Source organism: Acinonyx jubatus, chromosome C1 (genome assembly GCF_027475565.1).
Source record: "Acinonyx jubatus isolate Ajub_Pintada_27869175 chromosome C1, VMU_Ajub_asm_v1.0, whole genome shotgun sequence".
NCBI lineage: Eukaryota > Metazoa > Chordata > Mammalia > Carnivora > Felidae > Acinonyx > Acinonyx jubatus.
This window is the reverse complement of record NC_069381.1, coordinates 207,800,126-207,823,347: the sequence shown is the minus strand read 5'-3', so window position 1 is coordinate 207,823,347 and position 23,222 is coordinate 207,800,126. Positions and strand designations below refer to the sequence as shown.

Genomic DNA, 23,222 nt, shown 5'->3' with positions numbered 1-23,222 from the left:
ATACCCCACCCCCTCCAGCCCTACCCCAGACACTGTCAGTAGCATCAGCATTTAAACAGGCAAATCAGACAATCACGTGTAGTGGCTTTTTTCATCATTAGTTTTTCATATTTCCATTTGCCTCAAATTTGGCCTGCTTCTGTCTGCTGCCTCCATCGCTCCTATGACCATGCAAGTCTCCTGGCACTCTTTGATGCAAAACAACAGACTTGCCTCTTTGCTGTTTGACAGAGCCCGAGAGGTCTCTGAAGCCAGACCCCTTGAGATGTCATAAACTTTCTCCCACTGTGCAATCCAGGACTTTCTACCGGGCATAGTTATGGAAACGGAGTGCCTTTACCTCTGTGCTTCTTGCAGCATTCTTTGAAATCAAACACACCTTTTTTTAATGTTTATTCATTTTGGGGAGAGAGAATGTGAGCTGGGGAGGGACAGAGGGGGGTGGGAACAGAGGATCTGAAGTGGGGTTCTGTGCTAACAGCAACGAGCCCGATGCGGGGCGCAAACTCATAAACACTGAGATCATGACCTGAGCCAAAGTCAGATGCTCAACTGACCGATCCACCCCGGCGCCCCTCAAACACACCTTCTGAGTGTCGGAAACATGTGGGAACGTAAAGAATCTCTCTATCCAGCAACATTTGGTAACTAGGCCTCATACTGGCAGCTATTATTTATTTTCAGTCTACTATTCCTCACTTTCCAGTTGCCTTATGTGATCTTTGCAACAACACTATGAACGAAATATTACTATCCCCTTTCTACACAAGAGGAAACAGAACGTCCCACAGATAGTTTGTGGCTGGGTTAGCATTGGAAGCCCACCTGGTCTGCTTAGACTGTCGTTCCAAACCTGCAACTTCCTTGTTACTCAGGGTCTTAGTGTCTTATTGCTGCTGTAACAAATGTGGCTTAAACAACACACATGTATCAGCTTCCAGTTCTGGAGGTCCAAAGTCTGAGACGGGTGGGTCTCGTTGGGCTGTAGTCAAGTTGTGAGCAGGGCCTCGCTCCCTGCAGAGGCCCCTGGGGAGAGTCTGTTTCTCGGCTTTTCCAGTGTCTGCCTCCTGCCAGTGATTCTGAGCTTGTGGTTGTATCACCTGGGTCTCTGCCTCCTTCCTCCCTCTGCTTCTCCTCTATTCGTCAGACCTCCCTCTGCCTCATTCTTACAAGGACACTTGTCATCGGAGTTTGAGCCTGCCTGGGTACTCCAGGATAGGCTTCTCCTCTCAACATCCTTAATGAATCCCATCTTTGGCCACCTAAAATAATATTCCTAGGTTCTATGGATTGAGAGGTGGACATACCTTTCTGGGGACCACCGTTCAGCCCATACTATTGACGCTTTAGCCTATTTAAATATAGAGAGTTTTGGGGGCGCCTGGGTGGCACAGTCGGTTAAGCGTCCGACTTCAGCCAGGTCATGATCTCGCGGTCCGGGAGTTCGAGCCCCGCGTCAGGCTCTGGGCTGATGGCTCAGAGCCTGGAGCCTGTTTCCGATTCTGTGTCTCCCTCTCTCTCTGCCCCTCCCCCGTTCATGCTCTGTCTCTCTCTGTCCCAAAAATAAATAAACGTTGAAAAAAAAATAAATATAGAGAGTTTTTAAATTTTCCCTCCCTCTCTGTCTTGCAGGTTATACTGAGATTTGGAATTCAAAGGGCAATTTTCTGTTGACGTGCCTGAAAGTCCGCACCATTTCAGTGATAAGTCCTCCGTTTGTGGGGTTGCCACAAACCTTGCCCAGTGTCAAGGCCCTTCAGAGGATGACCGCCCTTTCTCCTGGGGACTCAGTGTGACACCGACTAGATTTCTTTCTCATTCTGGTGCATTCTGGTCTTTTCGATTCAGGAACTGGAAGCAACGTGAAGCAGCCTCCCTTCCTGTATCAACACGTTTGCCAGGTTTTGTGTTCTGAGTATTAAATGCCACGTTTCGAGGAGAGTAACAAATCTCAAATGGTTGAGCCAAAAGTAGAAGCTGGCAGGCACTGGGATTATGGCCCCCGTCCAGAATGTTGTTGTGTTTTAAAGGCATTGGCTGTGAGAAATTGCCGTGGTTGAATCCAGGGTGGAGAGAGGCTCGGGGAAGTTTTCCCCAAGGCCGGTGGGATCGGAAGTTTCCAGGTACAAGTGTGAGCGTGTGTCCACACGGGAATGTGTGTGTGTGTGTGTACATTTCTCCGGCCAGGGACAGAAGAGCTTGTCCCTGGGGCTGGCATCCTTGGCACGGGGTCTGCGCGGTTGCTAACATTTCAGGTTTCTAGGTCTTTAGGCAAGCACACTAAATCAGCATCTTGGGAACGGGTTCCAGAACTCTGGGTATTTAGCAGTTTTTTGAGACTTCACAGTCCAACTCGACACCAGCTGCTGTGGGGTGAAGAAGGCAAGATAATGAGCTCGGAGGGTGATCGCATTTGGAAACCCAAGACATCGAAGCAGAATTGAGCAGTGTGGGCACCAGGTGCCCCTTTACAGTGGGCTGTTAACTTTTGTATTTTTTATATATACGCCTATAAAAATAAATAGACACACATATAACTATTATATACACGATATACATATATATATAGCTTTGTTTTCTGTGTATTATGATTTTTTAAATTTTTAATGCTTATTTTTGATAGAGAGACAGAGTGTGAGCAAGGGAGGGGCAGAGCGAGAGGGAGACAGAATCCGAAGCAGCCTCCAGGCTCTGAGCTGTCAGCACAGAGCCCGACGCAGGGCTCGAACTCACAAACCATGAGACCATGACCGGAGCCAAAGGGCGATGCCCAAGCTCAACCGACTGAGCCACCCAAACACCCCTATGATGTTCTGATTTTCAAAAAAACCTCTCTGGCCAGGAAGCACTGGCCCTTGGGGTCAGGCAAGTCCTGGAGACAACCAAGGGCTCTGCTGGAGCATGTCTTTGATCTGCAGACTGAGCAGTCCCCAGCCACACCTCCTCTATATGTCCACACACTCATGAGGCAATGTTCCTCCATTTAAATCATCCAGGGCCAAGGCACCAGCACCTGGGGATCCCCTCTACAGCTCAAAGCTTGTTGAAATTATCCAAACTAGTCCATTCTAAACCTTTCTCCTGCCCTGCTTTGCCTTTCTCTGGAAACCCCAATAGATGTTATAGCTTAGGCACCCCTCTGGCACCTGGCTTCTGGCTCCTGGCTCCTGACCACCCTGATCCCTTTCTCACGTGGTTCTGCAAGGCAGATGCGCAGGGTCTCTTGATTCGAAGACCTGTGAGTATAATAAACTTTGCTTCTTTCCTGAGCTTCTCCTGTGTCTTGTCTTGCAGCACAACTTGACTGACTGTTACACTAAAAAATACGAATCAGTTTTCCAGGGAGCAAGTTTTTGTTTCTATCTTATGAACCTGCTTTATTTTGGAAGAGGATCCATGTAGATAATAGAACTTACATCCTGAGGGAAGATTTCGGGCTCAGGGAGGCTAGTTTCTGCTGTCATGGGAGTCAGGATCCACCTTTTTCCTTCTGGAACCTCCCTGGGAAGGGACACCCGCCTCCCCACTGGTCTGCAGGTTTAAGACACCCTACTTTGGGACTTGATTTCACACTGCGAGAAAACAAGGGATGCTACTAGTGCATTTGGCCTTAATGTTGGGGTGACCTCATGCTGAGGCATGAACACATTTGCTCCACTTTCCTTCTTGTCTCTCAAATAGACATCCACCCACGGTCCTGGGTTGCTGAGCTTCTCCCTGGTGACCTCTGAATGTCAGTGCATATTTATAAAGGCATCAGATACAATGCTAATTATGCCATCGGGTGACTTACAAGCCATACTATCAGAAGTGGCCAAGTTCTCCAGTCCCTACAAGCCTTCATATCAGAAGGGAAAGGGAGATTAGAGAACATTGTGGTGAAGAGCAGAAGAATTGAAACGGACAAAGTGTTTATTAGAAGGGACGCCTGTGTGGCTCAGACGGTTGCGCATCCAACTCGATTGCAGCTCAGGTTATGATCCCAGGGTCGTGGGATCGAGCCCCAAGTTGGGTTCTGAGCTGAGAGTGGAGCCTGCTTGATATTCCCTCTCCCTCTCCCTCTCTTTCTGTCTCTCTTTCTCTCTCCCTCTTCTCCCCCCCCCCCACTCTCCCTCCCTCATCCACCCCTCCCCCACACGTGCGTGTGCATGCTCTCTCTCTCTCATAAAATCAATCAATCAATCACCTAAAGTGTTTAATATAAAGACTGGCACATACAGGTGTTTCACTGATGTCAACTTTTTTTTTTTTTTTTTTGGTCATTGTCACCGTCACTCATTGACCTGAGGTAGCTGAGGTGCAAACACCGAGGTGGAACCAACGTATTTTCCGACTCTGACACCCATGCTCCTCATGGTCATGGTGACAGAGGGGAGAGATGGGCTCCCCTCCACTTCAAACCAAACTCTGACTGGGGCGGCTGCCTGCTGGGGAGGCCTGGACAAGAATGGAGGCCTGTTGGGTGTGATGGCTGATTTCTAACGGCACAGTGTGGGAGGAAGCATGGCCGAGTTGTGGTGGGTGAACAGGACTCTCGCATCCCTGGCTTTAAGTGACCACCTTCATTTTAGTTTTCCTTGTTTACCTCAGCGAATGGGAACTATTTTGTCAAGGAAAGTACTGACTGGTGTTTATCACTCCACTCAAGCGACCCGTCTCCTTTGTAGAAGAAAAGAAAAACACAAAGGCAGGACTAGGAAACGTCTCCAACTAAAAGGTTCGTTAAGTTGATGTTTCCTTCGGAAAAAAATAACTGAAACCTTTCACGGAAACATGTAATGAGAGAAAAACAAATACACCGATGTGTCTATTGTAGTCCATTCCTATGGGAACTACCGAAACCAGTTCTAGACGGAACAATGATTCTGCAGTGCTTGCAAAAATTCTTCGGGGGGGGGGGGGTAAATCTACAGAAATATCTCTCAATAAACAATAAGGGTGGACATTTTTTTAAAAACCTCCATATTAAGCAGCCTATTAAAGTTTCATTGTAGCAATTTTTCCCACAAGCAATTTTCAGCTATTCAGGATACCTCATGATGCAGAAACGTGTTTTCTTTCAGTACAGAATAAAGGTTAACACCTACCAGCTGATGACTCATTCCAAAACTTATCAGAGGCAAAAATAATAATAATAATAATAATAATCATTCTTTTCATGCAAAAACCACTTGGAAGAAAAAGATCATGTGCTTAGTGCCTCTAGCATTTCAAGTAGATGAGAGTTTACACTCTACTCCCCCAACCTAAGAAACGTGTATGGAGTTGATGTGGAAGGATGTGAATCCCTGTGTCCTGATATTACACACTTGGCTCTTTGTTGGTGTGGGGGTGGGGGGGGGGAGGAAATGAACAGAGCCAGATATGGACATGCCTTTAGCTCTACATTGGAACATGGGGGTCCGCTCATCACCTGCTAGAAAACAAGAGCCTACCATTTGGGTAGAAGTTTTGTCAGACCTTGCCAATCCAGGATGGCTCAGTAGACAAAATGTCTTAAAGATCCAGCACATGCCAAGGACGCTTCCTTCCGAGCCAGGCACAAAACCAGTTGCCATGTTTACCTTCTTTCTCAGAGCCCTGTCCAGCCTCAGTCTTAAGCGGTCCCTGTACGCCTGGGCTAAGACTCAAGGGTAAGGCTTTCTTAGTGGATCGGCCCCCTCCCCTCTCCCACCAAACTCTGCCTTTGCTGTAGGGCAAGTCTTAGGTGGGAGTGTCACCTGACCTCTGTGAAAATGAATAAAAGGAAATCTCAGAATAGAGTTGAGGAGCTAAAACAGGACATTCTCATGTCCTACCATTCATCGTAAATTGCAGACCCCAACAGAAAGAAATGGGCCTTGCAAGTGGGTAATACTTTAGTATTCAGCAGGAGAAAGAAAGGCTTTCCTCCTCCCCAACCAGAGACTGTCACAGCTCAGCCAATGGAAAACCACTATACTTTGAAGTCCCAGTGTACTCCAATGGCTTTTTTGTTTATAACGGACCCTCCCGACACCCCCTTTCTCTCATTCTGTCTCTAACAAAAACAAAAACAAAACAAAACCGTGTTTCTCTCCCTAGTTCCACAGAGTTGCCTGTAGGTTTGCTGTAGCTTGCTTATCCCAGATTGCAATTCTCTGCTATTCCTGAATAAACCCATTTTTGCTAATAATATTTATTTTTTATTAATAAGGGTATTAATAATAAATAAATTTTTATTAATAATAAATTTTTATTAAGCAGTTTTATTTTTAGGGCTAACGCCTCCGTTAGGGTTCATGTAGGTGCTGTATTCCGGGTCCAAGAGGGTTTTTTTGGTTTCCTTCATAGGCAGAAGGACTTGGGCTTCTACCTTTTCCACAAGGTAGTGGATCTTTTCTGGGCTTTGGGAGAGGGAGCATTTTCTGCCCCTCTTGAAGTGGCTCCCGGAATTTGCTGGTAAGAGAGGAGGGCCTGGGGAAATAGGAGGCTCTGTCCTGTCCCTGTGTAACCTCTTTTCTGCAGCCTGGGCAGAAGCAGAAGTGCCCCTGTGTACAGGTGTTGTTGTTTTTTTACAGTTTTATCAAATGTATATATATATGCACATATTTAAAACATACAATATAAGGGCGCCTGGGTGGCTCCGTTGATTAAGCATCCAAATCTTGATTTTGGCTCAGGTCATCATCTCCTGGTTTGTGGGCTTGAGCCTTGAGTCAGGCTTAGCGCTGACAGCACAGAGCCTGCTTGGGATTCTATCTATCCCTCTCTCTCTGCCCCTCCCTCTCACCCCTGCCCCCACTGCCCACACTTGCTTTCTCATAAATAAATAAGTAAATAAACAAACAAACTTAAAAAAACAAAGAGTACAATTTGACACATTTGATGGATGTATACACCTGGGAAACCATTATCACAATCAAGATAGTGAATGTTCCCAATACCCCTCGATGTCTTTTTGAAATCTCTCTTTTCCTCTCCCCCATTAGTGATCCGCATTCTGTTGATAGAGATTAGTTTTCATTTTCCAGAGTTTTTATATACATGGAATCATACAATATGTTCTTTTTAAGAAGGGGTTCTGGCTCTTTTTTCTTGGCATAGTCATTGTGAGATTCATCCATATTGTGTTTATTGATTTCATTCATTTTGTAATTAGTTAATTAATTAATTTTTAAATCTGCAGCCAAGTTAGTTGGCATAGAGTGCAACAATGATTTCAGGAGTAGATTCCTTAAGGCCCCTTATCCATTTAGCCCATCTCCCCTCCCACAACCCCTCGAGCAACCGGCTGTTTGTTTTCTACATTTAAGAGTCTCTTATGCTTTTTCCCCCTCCCTGTTTTTTATATTCTTTTTGCTTCCCTTCCCTTATGTTCATCTGTTTAGTATCTTAAATTCCTCATATGAGTGAAGTCATATGATATTTGTCTTTCTCTGACTGACTAATTTCATTTAGCATAATACCCTCTAGTTCCATCCACGTAGTTACAAATGGCAAGATTTCATTCTTTTTGATTGCCGAGTAATACTCCATCATTTATTTATACCACACCTTCTTTATCCATTCATCCATCGATGGACATTTGGGCTCTTTCCCTACTTTGGCTATCGTCCATAGCGCTGCTGTAAACATCGGGGTGCATGTGCCCCTTCAAAACAGCACACCTGTATTCCTTGGATAAATAACTAGAGGTGAAATTGCCAGGTCTTAGGGTAGTTTTATTTTTAATTTTTTGAGAAACCTCCATCCTGTTTTCTAGAGTAGCTGCACCAGTTCGCATTCTCACCAACGATGTGAAGAGAGATCCTCTTTCTCTGCATCCTCGCCAACATCTGTTGTTGCCTGAGTTACTAGCGTTAGTTATTCTGACAGGCGTGAGGTGATATATCATTGTGGGATGATGAGTGATGTTGAGAATTTTTTCATGTGTCACTTGGCCATCTGGATGTCTTCTTTGGAGAAGTGTCTGTTCATATATTTTGCCCATTCTTTCACTGGATTATTTGTTTTTTGGGTGTTGAGTTTGATAAGTTCTTTATAGATTTTGGACACTAACCCTTTATCTGATGTGCCATTTGCAAATATCTTCTCCCATTCTGTCGGTTGCCTTTTAGTTTTGCTGATTGTTTCCTTTGCTGTGCTGGAGCTTTTTATTTTGATGAGGTCCCAACAGTTCATTTTTGCTTTATTTCTCTGGCCTCTGCAGATGTGTTAAGAAGTTGCTGTGGCCAAAGTGAAAGGGGTTCTTGCCTGCTTTCTCCTGAAGGATTTTGATGGCTTCCTGGCTTGCATTCAGGTCTTTCATCCATTTTGAATTTATTTTTGTGTATGGTGTAAGAAAGTGGTCCAAGTTCATTCTTTTGCATGTTGCTGTTCAGTTTTCCCAGCACCATTTGCTGAAAAGGCTGTCTTTATTCCTTTGGATATTCTTTCCTGCTTTGTCAAAGATTAGTTGGCCATATGTTTGTGGGTCCGTTTATGGTTATCTATTCTGCTTCACTGATCTGAGTCTCTGTTTTTGTGCCAGTACCATACTGTCTTGATGATTACAGCTTTGTAATACAGCTTGAAGTCCAGGTTTGTGATGCCTCCAGCTTTGGTTTTCTTTTTCAAGAATTGCTTTGGCTATTCCAGTCTTTTCTGGTTCCATACATATTTCAGGATTGTTTGTTCTAGCTCTGTGAAGAATGCTGGTGTTATTTTGATAGGGATTGCATTGAATATGTAGATTGCTTTGGGTACTTTCATTCATCTTTATCAGTGGTATACTATTGCATAAATATACCACAACTTGTACACTCATTCATCTATTTTTTAATGTTTTTAATGTTTATTTTATTTTTGAGACAGAGACAGAGTGCGAGTGGGGGAGGGGCAGAGAGAGAGGGAGACACGGAATCTGAAGCAGGCTCCAGGCTCAGAGCCATCAGCACAGAGCCCGATGCAAGGCTCAAACTCACGAACCGTGAGATCATGACTTGAGCCGAAGTTGGACGCTCAACCGACTGAGCCACTCAGGCGCCCCTCATTCATCTATTGATGGGCATTTAGGTTGTTTCCAATTTGGGACCATTACTCTAAAGCTGCTGTGAGTATCCCTGTACTAGACTTTGCATGGCCACGTGCTTTCTTTTCTTTTGAGTAAATTCCTGGGAATGAAATGTCTGAGTCATATATTAGGAATAAGTTACCATTTTTAAAAACTCCCAAACTGTTTTTCAAAGAGGCTGTAGCATTTTACATTACCACAGGTAGTGTATAAGAGTCTTTTCCTCTGTATCTTCATCACTACTTGATATGGAGAAAATCTCTGTGGCCTGGGGTTAAAAATATTTCATAGATATGATATCTAAAATACAATTCATAAAATAAGTAATCGGCAAATTGGACAGCATAAAAGCAAATCTTCTCTTCAAAAGCACTGTTAAGAGAATGAAAACCCACAGACACAAGACAAAGCACCTATTGATAAGTTCTTATAGACAATTAAAAAAAAATCTCTAAAATTCAATTTATAATAAGAAAATAACAAAAAGATTTCAACCCTTAACCAATGAAAATATATGAATGGCAAATAAGTACCAATTATGTAAATTAAAACCACGATGGGATACCAACATACATCTATGAGAAGGACTGAAAGTAAAAAGACTGAACTGCGTAGGTTTTAACTTTTCAATAGGTTAACATGAAGCTGTAATAAAGTATTAAGAAAGATCTATGCTGCTTACTCAACTTCCTACAGAGATAACATTTTACAACACCAACAGCGCGACCAAGAGATTGACAGTGATGTAGTCCATAGATTTCACTCAGGTCCCACCAGTCTTGCACGCACTCACTCATTTGTGCGTGCTTTCCATTCTTGGCACTCGTGTAGGTTCATGTGTCTAAAACCCTAGGTAAGAGACAGAAATCTACCTTGCAGATTCCTTGTGCTGCCCTTTTGCTCCACTAAGCCACCTCCCACCTCTGGGAACCACTAACATGTCTCCAACTGTAAGTTTGCCATTTTGTCATTTGCATTGTTTTTTAAAGTTCCCATGATCACACCATAGCTGCCCCAATCCCTTGAAATTTGTTTGGTTGCACGTATTGGCACTGCTAAAGGTGCTAACAGAGTTGAAGAGAAGGCTCTTGAGATTCTTTCCATTTGTGAAATTGGCAGTGAAAATTAAGAAATGCATGGGGGGTGAAGCCAAACTTAACAACTTTGCTATTGACAAGCAGATTTGTTTCAGATGTATTCGTCAAAAGACTATAGAAAACTAACCATCTAAAACTGCGTCCTATTAAATCTGCTTAACTGAACAAAATGTAATTATTTAATAGAACTAAATAGCACACAAAAACTGGAGACGCATTACCCCACAGAGTTCCACATTGCTAGGATATTTGCTTCAATGTCACATTCTGGACAGGTGCATGCTGGCAAGGGGTCTGCCCACCCGATTTCCTCTCTTCCTTAAACCTATTGTCACATACTCTTGTGTTTGTGTGTGTGTGTGTCTGTGTGTGTGTGTGTGTAATTCAGGTTTTATTGCTTATTAATTATGTCATTCCATACAATTTTAGGTCAACAGACTTTGAAAGAATACACTGGGAGTATTAGATGATGGAAATATAGATGAGAAAGCTCAAGTGTTCTACATAAGTAGTAAGAGGCAGCCGTGCCACCATTGCCCCCCAAATTTGTACATTTCATACAAAAAGACTAAAAATAGTCCATTGGCATTTAACTAACATTATTCTTTGTCATCCATGAACCATAATAAGCCTGAACAATTTCAGAATCTTCAGAGTAAAACAGTTTGTTGCGCCAGCAGATGTAGCCGGGTCAGTTTCTTTACAAACAAGCAAACAGATCAACACAACGAAAACCACTCACATAATCCCCAGAACAAAAACTGGCATATTCCAGTGGCCTTGACTTTTCATGTTTCTATGATATTAATTCAAGATATAAAATGTGATCCCACTTTTGAAAATCAGATTACACTTCTTCACCACCAATGGCATTTGCTTCGTAATTCAAACGATTTAACTGAGCCTAATGTTAGCCCCGTAAAAGCCACGGATACAACTCAAACTGCTCTTATGCGAAGGAAAAATCTTTAAAAGTCAATTATTCTTTACAAACTTCAGACCCAAGGTGAATAGGTGTAACTTGAGGAACAACAGTCTACCCTTCGAGATACCACAGTAGCAAGTCTTAAGGTTTTAAAGCCAGGGAGCTGGAGCGCCTGGGTGGCTCAGTCGGTTAAGCTTCTGACTCTTGACTTTAGCTCCAGTCTTGATCTCACGGTTCGTGAGTTCGAGCCCTGTGATGGGCTGTGTACTGATAGTGTGGATTCTCTCTCTCCCTCCCTCTCTCTGCCCCTCCCACATCCCTCTCTCCCTCTCTAAATAAATAAATAAATAAATAAAGTTACAAAAAAAACAAACCAGGGAGCAAATGCAGTCACTATAAATCACACATATACATCAATAACTTCCTGCTTACATCACACTAATAGTTACCCTATTCATGATTTTAAAAAATAACCAAGCACATACTATGATTCAGCAGTTGAAAAAACCTCAATGTCTATTATTATGAAGATGCTCGGGCTGAGGAATATGTTTGGATATGTGCAAAGAAGTGGGACTTGAGATGTGGTTTTATGTTAAGTCATTTAGAAGACCTCAGTTACCAGACAACTAAAAACACACACTAGCAGATTTTATTAAAACCATTGTCTCCAACAATACAAAAATGAAATATTAAGGCATTCGTTACTCCCATCTTGGTATATGCAGCAAAGAGAAATGCTTTCAGTGGGAACCGGCACTTCTGTTCAAATGCTTTCGAAGATATTTGGCACATTTACTTTCATATTCTCCCATTCTATACACCACTGAAAACTCTCGTGGGCAACTATCATGACCCAAACCAAGAGAAAAGTATAAACAGATACTCATTTACTAAAAAGAAGTGGTTCACCCTTGAAAAGTAAAAAGGAACTACAAAGAATATTATGTCTAAAGTTCAAATACTAGTATTTAAATTTATCTGAAGCAATTTATGCTTCAGTCATTAAGGGAAAGGAGATGAATTTTATTAAGACGAGAAATCTCTTAATATGGTTCACGCCGCAAAATAACTGTTCACTCAGTATTCTGCTCCATTGGGATGAGAGTTTCAAAAGGGCTTCCTAGTCCTTTAAAAAATATCACATCCACTAGAATAATAAATTAACATTCATTTCCCCCCATTTGGTCCCTTAACAAAGTTCAACCATCTTTCTAAAGTATACTAAACAGTACCGTCTCACCTTTTATTAAGGCAAGCTTGTGAAAATAATTTAATACAACCAGATCCCTTTGTGAACTTTCAGCATAAAACATTTTTTTATATAAGCCACGGGCAAAAAAAAATCTGTTTTATAAAAAAGCCACCTCAATGCCAGAAAAGACTACAAAAGATTTTGAACCAAGTTTACTTTAAAAAAAAAATGATTTATTTTTGAGAGGGAGACAGAGCATGAGCAGGGGAGAGGCAGAGAGAGGGAGAAGCAGGCTCCAGGCTCTGAGCTGTCAGCCCAGAGCCTGAGGCGGGGCTCCAACTTGGGAACCGTGAGATCATGACCTGAGCCAAAGTTGGATGCTTCACCGACTGAACCACCCAGGGGCCCCTACTTTTTTTTTTTTTAAAGAGAGTGAGGGGGGAGGAGGAGGAGGAGGGGAGAGAGAGAGAGAGAGAGAGAGAGAGAGAGAGAGAATCTTGAACAGGCTCCACCCTCAGCCTGGAGCTGGATCCAAGTCTGGATCTAGGTTGGAGCCCAGGACCTTGGGATTATGACCGGAGACAAAATCAAGATTCTGACGCTCAACTGCCTGAGGCACCCAGGCAACCTGAGCCCAGTTTACCCTTTAAATGATGCTCTTCTCTTGTCTCTAACTCCAAGCACTATTCATCATCTTTAGAGTCAGTTTTGCCTAAATGCCTCACCGCATCAACCCAGTCCCATCCTTGAGGAAGATCTCCTTTGTGTTTTGTATTGTCTGCCAATTTACATTTCTGGGCTTTTCGAAGTTGTTCTTTTTTGTCTTTTTTCTTACCTGATGCGGCAGTAGTAGGAGCTTCAACGGAGACGGTCCTGCTGATGGGTCTCGGAGAATCAACGGGATGATGATTCTCCATGAACTGCTCTTCATTGTCCAACAATGTGTAAGTCATAGTGGTCCCAAGACTGACCTTCCACTGCTTCCTGTGATTGAATAACATGCTCTGCTTTACAGTTGATGATATGGGTGTTGTTAAAAAAAGGCGTTCATAGAAATCATTGGAGGCATTTGGGGATATGTTTCTGTCCAGGAACTTTCCATTAAGAGGGTTTTGGGATCACCATATTCACCTCTCCTAGGTTGAAATGCACTGGACTTAATTACCAGAAACTTCAACTCTTGATAAACACAACACCGTGCTTCGTTCCATCTCCTGGTCCTTGTTGGCACACATCACGTGGGTCGTGGGACATCCTTGGTCTTGGAGCATCACCCAGTCACCAGAAGGGGGGTCTGGTGGTGGGAGCTGGGGCCACCCAGGGTGGGGCGCTGAGCAACTGGGGCCACATACACTTTTGGAGTCACTTTTTTCCCAATAAGCTTGACTGCCTCTTTTTGTTGCCTCCACTTGTGAACAGGGAGCCCATGTCTTTTTTTGTTCTTTTTTAATTTTTTTCATGTTTATTTATTTTTGAGAGAGAGAAACAGAGCGTGAACAAGGCAGAGAGAGAGAGGGAGACACGGAATCCAGTACAGAGCCCGACGCGGGGCTCGAACTCACAAACCGAGAGATGAACGGCATGAGCTAAAGTCAGATGCTTAACTGACTGAGCCCCCCGGGAGCCCCAGGGAATCATTTCTAAGATTTGTCTTCTTTTCTTTAAATAGCGTTGTTGCAGCACCTCCAAAGAGGCCTTTTCTTTTGCTCCTACATAATTTTGATTGACAAAAACTAATGCCTTTCCTCGGTGTCTCTGTCTATATCACGTAGGATGTGGGATAATGGTGTCCTCACATTCTGATGGAAATAGATTTTTTATTCATTGGTTTCTGAAGTCTGTGTCTTTATAAATCCCAAACTGGAAGTTTCACCTCGGAAAGCCAGGTCAGGACGGATCACCCACCCATGGACTTCACAACACTTTCGCCCACACCTAACAGTTCAGATACACATGTATTTATTTTCCTAGAAATACAAATATCTCTCAGCAATGTGCTGTCTATTTGGCTGAAAATCAACATCTCACCATCAATTTTAGTATTTACTTACAAACTGTAAATACAGTTTGTATCCATAGGTAGACAAAACACCTAATTAAGGGCTAATCTCAAATTTCGCCCATCCAGCAAGCTGCACGATATGGATCCGTTTCCAAAGCACCTTTAAATTACTACAAGTGAAATTAAGTAAAAAGGCAGTGGCAACATTTATTTTTCTTTTTTAGAGAGAGAGAGCGCGCAAGCAGGGGAGAGGGGGAGAGAGAGAGAGAGAGAGAGAGAGAGAGAGAGAGAGAATCCCAAGCTAGCTCTGTGCTCAGTGGAGGGTCCCAGCTCCATGCTTGATTCCACAACCCTAGGATCATGACCTGAGCTGAAATCCAGTTGATGCCCAACCAACTGAGCCACCCAGGCACCCCAATGACAATTTTTGAAAGACACCTATGCACTGAGTTCTCTCATTTGAAAATGAACACATCTTCCCTATCCCACTGATGGGGTAACTTTAAAGATGAAATGAACAACAAAAGGGAGATGAATGGGTCTAGAAGAGTCTGCAGCGGATGATACATCATATTAAATTATGTTTCATTGTGATGAGCAATATTCTATTTGTTTCAGAAAGAAACACTCCCATCAATTCCACCCGTGTCCTGTGCCTGTGGCACTGTTTTCAGTATAGCCTCCCCTCACCCCATTATCCATTGACATTTAAATTCCAGCTCTATTTTTATTCATAGTCTTTATTTCATTTTCAGGTTTATTGACCTCTTTTACAGCTTTGTGCTCACGACTGCTATTTTCAGCTTTATCACCTTTATTTCTTTAAACATAATACGCATGGGTTTCATGGGCTATGATATATTCAGATATCTGATGTGTTTGTGCATCTAGGTTTTATTTATTTGTTTATTATTTGCAGATTGTTCTGTTATACGGTATCTTATCTTTGCTGGCAAAGGTATTTGGGGGAACACAGATGAATAATTTGAGATTTAGGATTTCACACTTTCCTCCAGAAGATTTACATTTGCTCTTGCCAGACTCTTGGGGAACTACCAGTCAGGGAGCACCTCAAATCAACAAGCCGAGCATCCTTGGACATTCAGGCATGCATGTTCTGGAGGAGCTGTGTTGTGTCTCATTCACCTTTATTTTCAGAGAGTAGACCTCTCAGGTTCCGGCTTATCATGGGACTGAGCCTTCTGTTGGATGCCCAACCTTCCGTGCGCTCTAGACCTTAATTTGGCTCTGTTCCTGCACAGAGCTATCAAAATGGAGGTTTAAATTGGTCCAGATTTTCATATTCTCTCAGGGTAGAGGTTGCTGCTTTACGAGGTTGCTGTCCTGTTTTCTCACCAATAAGGTGTCCTGGTAAATCCTTGCTATTTATTTGATGGTTGTAAGATTTAAAAATATGTATTTTATCCTTTGTGATTTATACTTTTCAGCAAGAGGTTTGGTCCATATTACCTAATTTGCCATAACTGAATTCAGAAGAGGGAGAGATTATTTTTAATTATTTATGCAGAAGAGAACAAATTCTAACCCCAAAGAAACTCAAGATTTTTATTTTCTTTCATGGCTCACCCACTCTTACTCTTAAAATACAATGTGTCAGGACTTTATTTTTAAAATACCGTGAGATCATATATTCCAAGGGACTACATTGTCCAATGTTATTTGGAAATTTTCTTATAGAGGTAAAAAGCAAAAAATTCTTATAAGCCAGTTTTTAGTAAAACATTTTCTTAGACTTGAGTTATTTTTTGACAGTAAGCAACTCAGTATCCAGAATGTGATGAAATGTACATGCCTAGCCGAGTGGTTACTGCTATTTTTGTTTATTTTAAAATAAGACCGTTGAACACGAACCACATTTGTTAGTAGACATAGTGCATTTGAAAACTGACTTTGAAAAATACCTTCGGGGCGCCTGGGTGGCTCAGCGGGTTGAGCTTCCAACTTCGGCTCAGGTCATGATCTCATGGTACATGAATTCGAGCCCCACGTAGGGCTCTGTACTGTCAGCACAGAACCTTCTTCAGACCCTCTTCCCGCCCCCTCTCTTTGCCCCTCCCTCACTTGTACTCTCTCTCTCTCTCTCTCTCTCTCTCTCTCAAACATAAACATTAAAAAAGTACTTTTAGGGGGCCCCTGGGTGGCTAAGTCGAGCCGCCGACTTCGGCTCAGGTCACGATCTCACGGTCCGTGAGTTCGAGCCCCGCGTCAGGCTCTGGGCTGATGGTTCAGAGCCCAGAGCCTGCTTCCGATTCTGTGTCTCCCTCTCTCTCTGCCCCTCCCCCGTTCATGCTCTGTCTCTCTCTGTCTCAAAAATAAATAAATGTTAAAAAAAATTTTTTTTTAAAAGTACTTTTAGGATCAAGTCTCCTCTTAGTTTCAAGTTGTAATTATTTGTCAAAGTTATTTGGTGGGTTTGTCTGGAAACTCTCTGCCAGCACACAACGTAAAGGAGATAGTGCTGACGTTGGCTTAGTGCGGAATATGTTCATTCATTTGTATGTCCTGTTCTGCCTCTGCTGAATTGCCTGAGGTGTTCTCTTCAACGCAAAATGGCCACAGAGAAATAATTCTGTGACCCACTACCAAACAATTCAAGGCTCTAAGATAAGGCCACCGGTAGCCTCTTATGCCAGAAAGACTGTCAGGTGCTTACCGTGTTCGGCCTTGCGTTGTCTCAACTGCGGGACGCCTCCCTCACCCACCCTTGTTCCCACATGTTGCTTTTTCGCATGTCACGTGACTAGCAAGGACCAGAATAGCGTTTTGTCCATTCCGCACACACTGGGAATGTCTCAGTTGGGGGCTGCATTCACTTGCGAGGGAGAATTCGATCAGTTTGTGACTTAAAGAAACTAGGGACATCCTTTCTCTCATACAGCAATAGATCTAGTGGTAGGAGGTTGTTAGCTTCGATTCTGGGCTTCCATTCTTTTCACTTTCCCTCATGGTGACGTGGACGTTATTGCAGTTCCCATCGTCACATCTACATTACAGACAGTAGAGAAGAAGGCAATTCCACACTAATGCTTGCACCTCATTCGTTGTACGGCAGTGAATTGTGTGGTCACACTGAGCTCGAAAAGACTCTAGGAAGTGAAGTTTCTAGGTTCCCAGTTCCAAGAGTTGAGAAAGGTAATCCAGAAAGGGATTGGGTTCAGTATTTGAGGGGGCTAACCTCCATTTTGTGTCATGTAGCCTACATTGGTCTATGAAATCATGCCAGCTTACATGCAACGCGAAAGATTGCAATTTAAAGCAAAGAACTTTCTAGAATGAGAATTAATAATAATAGCATTATTGACCACTTCAATGTCTATAAACTGCAATAATCACTTGAGACATATATCACTGTGTCCATTTTGCAGATGAGGATACTACACTTGAGAGAAGCTTGGTTATCTGCTATGCTTGCATGCCAGAAAGTAGGGGAGCTGAAAGTTGAAAGTGTAAATCTAATGCCAATTAAACTTTAACAAGCCATCCCTATAATCTTTCTTCCTTCTTTCCCTCCTTCCTTCTTTCCTTCCTTCCTTCCTTTCATTCTTTCCTTCTTTCATTTTATAGAGAGTATGAGCAGGAGAGAGGGGGAGAGAAAAAGAGAGGGAGAGAAAGAGAGAGAGAGAACCTTAAGCAGACTCCACACTCAGCATGGAGTCTGACGCAGGGCTCGATCCCACAACCTTAGGATCATGACCTGAGCCGATTTCAAGGGTCAGATGCTTAACCAACTGACTGAGGCGCCCAGGCACCCCCATAGTATTTATTTCTAATCTCCTCATTTAAACAAAAGTACATTTGGGTCTCATAAAAAAAATCTCTGAAAGATATTTTATTACCTTTTAAGCCAGTGTGTAAATTAAGCTATGATTGCGATCTTTATCAGGTTTTTTTTTGTCTTTTCCATCATTACTCTTGTCTTTCAGCTTCCAAAAAAATGGAAAAAAATGAAGGAAAATGCACAATAAGCTGCCACACTATGATGCTTATAATTAATAGAAACAAACATTAATTTAAGCCTAACAATAGACATAGAATCTTGACTAATAAAAAAATAAATAAGTTGATTCTTGATTTGAGGATTGAAAGTGCCCACATGGATTTAGTCATTCAATAGATATTTACTGAGCTCTTACTTTGTTCAGTTACCAAACATTGATTTTTGAATTGTCACCAATAACACTTGATTGGGTAAAATCACCTGGACGTATGACAAATCCATGTACTCATTTTTAAAATTTAGGTAAACACTTTTTTTCAAGTTTCTAAAATCGTGCAACACATGAGTTTAAAACACAGGGACTAACAGCGGCAGTGGTTGATCACATCTTAACATTTTTTGGGTGGGTGAACGGGGCAGTTGTGCTGCTGCAATCCCCCGGGAACACTCATCAGTTGTTTTCGCCTGATAACTTGACTGTGGTTAAGGCTACAAAATGGCACCCCTCACCCGGCCAGTAGTTGGTGCTGTCAGTTGGGCACCATTCTCCAGTAGGGTAAACCGGGTTTTTGCCACAGCACTGGGGGTTCAAGAGTCCAAGAGGGTGAAAGCGGAAGCCGTAGGGTGGCTGGAGGACATGCACTAATGATGTAACTTCACTGCATTCTGTTGATCAGTGCAAGGCACAAGGTCATCCCATATTTAAAGAAATGGGAAAAGGGTTCCACCTCTTGCTGGAAGACACGGGAAAGTCACATGGCAAAGGATTTGCAGAGACGGATGGGAGAATCACTGTGGCCATTTTGAAAGCGATTTTCCAGAGTCCACCCTCCAGCTACAACAATTTGTTCACGTGCTTCTCCCGTGACAAATACTCTCAAGCCTTCCCCCAAGTTGTATCTCCATTTTGATATCGGGCTCAACCTCCAGATCCTTTCCGTTTTAATTAACTCTGAATGTGGGAAGACTCCACAGGCGCAGCAACTCTTCATTCAGACATCTGTGAACAAGAAAAAAGACGTATATCATCTGTGCCTCAAGCCCTCAACTCACTCAATGCACAGAAGGAGAGACTGTAAACAGCAGTCACTGGTTTGTATTAATTCTGAAATCCACCTGGGAGCATGTCACTGAGTCCCTTCAGCAGGGGCAGAGCCTGTGACTATTTCTGCCTTCCGGGAGTGATTCCTTTATTTATTTTTGTTTTTCAGCTTTGGGCTCTGCCTTCTGGACCCTCAGCTCCATCTTCCAATGCCACGTTTGAAAACAGGCTACCGCACTCTTCAAAAATTTGAATTATTGTAAAACATAGAGCAGATTTACTAGAAGGACATAAAAGGAACATAGTTTCAAATATTGAGTTATGTTTAATGACTCCTAATTGCTTAGATATATGTCAACGATAACTTACATCTCAGAAATGACTTTAGGTTTTAGTTGGAATAAGTGTCTGGTTTCTTGGGCAGTATTTTCTGAAACAGTGATAATGTTGATATTCCAGCAACATCTAAGGGGATACATAACCCTTTTTAAATATGCTAAATGAAATCTGTCTTTTGGGGCAAATAATTACATTTCACTTAATTGCTAACTTCATGGATACTTTCCAATTCAACTAAATTAAAAAAGCATTTGTTGAGCCCTTATTAGGTGTTGAGCGTTGCCCAAGCTCTATGGAGATACAGTGAGGCACTTAGCCTGATCACAGGGGATGCAGAAGGCAACAACTCATGAAGGACTTCCTGGAACAAAATGACTAAGCTAAACCTGAGAGAATGTGAAAGAGTGCCTTCCAGGAAGAAAGGGGAGCATTAGCCAAGGTATGCAAACTTGAGTTTATGTGGTGTACTCAGGGGACTGATACCCTGCACTCAGCATTAGATTCAAACGCCAATCTTCTTTCAGAAATACTCTCACAGAAACACCCAGAAATAATTCCTGGTTATTAAGCATCTCCTGAAGGAGAGCCGTAACTCCAGAAGCCCTATGGCTGAAATTGCTGAATTACAAGGCAAGTTGAACTGTGAGCCTCACAGGGTGTCTACTGCTAAAGTAAGGGCATTGATTTGGAAAGAATGGGATACTGTAAGCTGGGAAGGCACTGATGAAGCTGGGAACAGTGAGCCCCTAAATTCTGATGTGTCTTCTTTGCCAGTGGGGAAGTCCTCCCTCCTCCCAGTGGAATTGGCTCCTCCCCTCCAGCAAAATGTCCTCCTCAATCAGAGGAGCAGGGTCATCCCCATTCATAGTCAGATCTCCCTTTCCACTTGACTGAGGAGATGAACCCTGCGTTTTCTGACAAAACCATAATCACCTCTCCTGAGGCAGCCGTCACGTAAGACAGGCTGAGTCTCCTCAGGACCCACTGCCACCACCTCTCTTTGCTTCTAGGCTTAATTTGACTCAAGTTCCAGCAGGCCCTTAAAGGTGAGGTGAGGTGCACCCATGAGGAAGGGCATAACACTCCAAGAAAAGAGTTTTCCAATTTATACAAACAGACAGCAGGAGAACATATATGAAATGGTCACTGAAGGGTATGGGGTAACAGTAGAAGGAATGTGAAGTTGAATTAGGCAGAATTGATTGATATGGGCTCACCAAGCAAAGATTCTATGTTTAATGTTGCAGGCTGGGGGGTTAGAAGGGGCTCCAGTAGACAAAAGCATAGATCAAAGCACAGTCCACTGTGAGCAAACTGGAAATGTCTTACTTCCCTTGGTTTAACATAGAAGAAGGGTTTCAATGGCTCAGGCAGATGGGGTTGTTAGAATGGATTTGTCATTTAAGATCTACTTACTCAAATGAACGGTTCAAGAGATATACCTTCACTAATACTTTGAGCAATAAATTTGTGAGGGTGTTCCCAACATCCTAGAAGAGCTCTGTGATCACTCTTATCTGGGGGCCAGACCTTACAGAGGGAACCACGGCCACTCAATGGGAATATTTAAATGTGATGGAAGCAATTGCACCCCAGGGTGACAGGACCAAGGGGGCAGCACTCAACAGTCAAAGGCAAGGTGGAGGTAGTTACCGCACTGGACAGCAGAGTTAGAGCAATAATCAGAATCACGTGTCTTGCATAGACCTACGGTGTTTCTAAAAATGAAGTAGATAGTAAGCCTACTAAATTCTTACTTGATCTGTATAAACAGACAACGTCTAGATCAAGTGAATACAAGTCTTACTCAAATCATAAAAATAGGGTCATGACCCCTCAAGCAATTCCCAGGCATGACCCAGTTTACAGACCCAACACCTTCAATAAAAGGAAGGCCAGATTTCCTCAAGAGGGGACCCCACTAAACTACTGAAAGTTTATACTGGCAATCTTTCTTCCAGTCTTCTCCCAAAGGGATCTATGGACTTTTGGCAAGGTAACTGAATTAGGGAAAAGGAAATTGCATCTTTCAGGGACTCCTAGATACTGGCTCTTAACTACACTGAATCCAGGATTCCATCTTTGGTTATTTCCTAAGTTCTCGAATGCATAATTGGCATAGACGTACTTAACAGCAAACAGAATCCCTACACTGGCTCCCTGACCCATGGAGTGAGGACTACTTTGGAGAAAAAGACCAAATGCAAGCCATTCAAACTGCCTCTACCTAGAAAAATAGTAAATCCAAAGCAATACTGCATTCCGGGTGGGATTGCAGAGATTAGCGTCACCACCAAGAGCTCAGATTTTCCTTGCTAAAAATGTCTTATCTGTCCTTAAATGATACCTTTATAAAATACAGTAAGTATGAATTCCTGAGAAGATTTAATGCATGAAAGACATAAAAATACAGGGCCATTTTTAAAAGTTACTCGGTAAAACGGACCAAAAAATTGCTCTGTTAGAAGCTTTTCTAAATTTGTCACGTACTGTAATGATCTCAACACATCCTGGTAGTAACAGCTTCCAGATAGGCACTGCACCACACTTAGCACCCCGGCAGGACGCTGCCTACATTTGGGCTGGCAAATACCGGGAAAGGCCCGTGGGAGGGAATTTACAGCTCACCAGGATGCATTTCCTGAAGTGTTGGCTGCACTCCTTAGTCTGCAATCTTGGTAGTTGTTGTTGTCTTCATTTTTATGTAGTTTTTTTTATTTTTGTTTTTCAATCCAGCTTTTAGTTTTTCTCAAAAGGAGTATGAGTTAAATACCACCTGCACCATGCTAAGTAGAAGGAAACCTATTCAGATTGTTTTTGGTATTTGTTTCTTTTTCCCTTCACCCATTGCACCTTTTTAAAGACAAGGATGGACTTGACTCTATTTTAGGGGTCAATAAATTACAGCCTATTACATGGAACTTGATTTTGTTAATAAAGCTTTGTTGGAATACCAGCCGCACCCCTTCCTTTACTTGTCATTTATGAGTGATTTCACTATGATGGCCCAGTCGGGGTGTTTATGAAAGAGACTGTATGGCCTGCGTACCTAAAATATTTACTCCCTACCCCTTTACAGAAAAAGTTTGCCAACGTCTGCTCTATTTTATTCATATTTTTTGTAACTGCCAGAAATTTCAGGCATTCATGCAGTCATGTATTCATTAAACAATTTATTAAAAGCTGCCCGCATACCAGGAACTGAGCAATATTTCTGAGATAAGAAGACAAAAATACAATCTTCTTATATGTTGCACACGTACGCTATGCACAATAATGTCTATTGGCTGAGTTTTAAAAGTTTTTGAGTATTGCATTTATTATTCCAAGTTGGAAACTTTATTTATATATTATCTGAATCCTTTGTGTCCTCATTATGATTTTATTTCTGATATTCTCAGAAAGTGATGAGATCTAGAACATACAGTTTGCTCATTTGCTCATTCCAACTCATATCTGTTACTTCTTTTATCGTCGTGATCTTTCCTGTAAACATACGTTTATATTTTGTATTAATATAAATGCAAACATTTCAAAAGATGTACTTTTTTGTTAAATATCATAAAAATAGAGAAACTTTTAAATTTCTGTCTGGCGAAAATAGAGCCCATTTGTTTTTCTCTTCCAACATTGTCCAGACTTGAGTTTCTC

General features: G+C 42.4%; 1 pseudogene; it reads right to left on the bottom strand.

Moving 5' to 3' along the window:
* Positions 1–12,802: 12,802 nt before the first annotated feature.
* Positions 12,803–13,465, bottom strand: LOC106972299 (RWD domain-containing protein 4-like; annotated as a pseudogene).
* Positions 13,466–23,222: the final 9,757 nt, after the last annotated feature.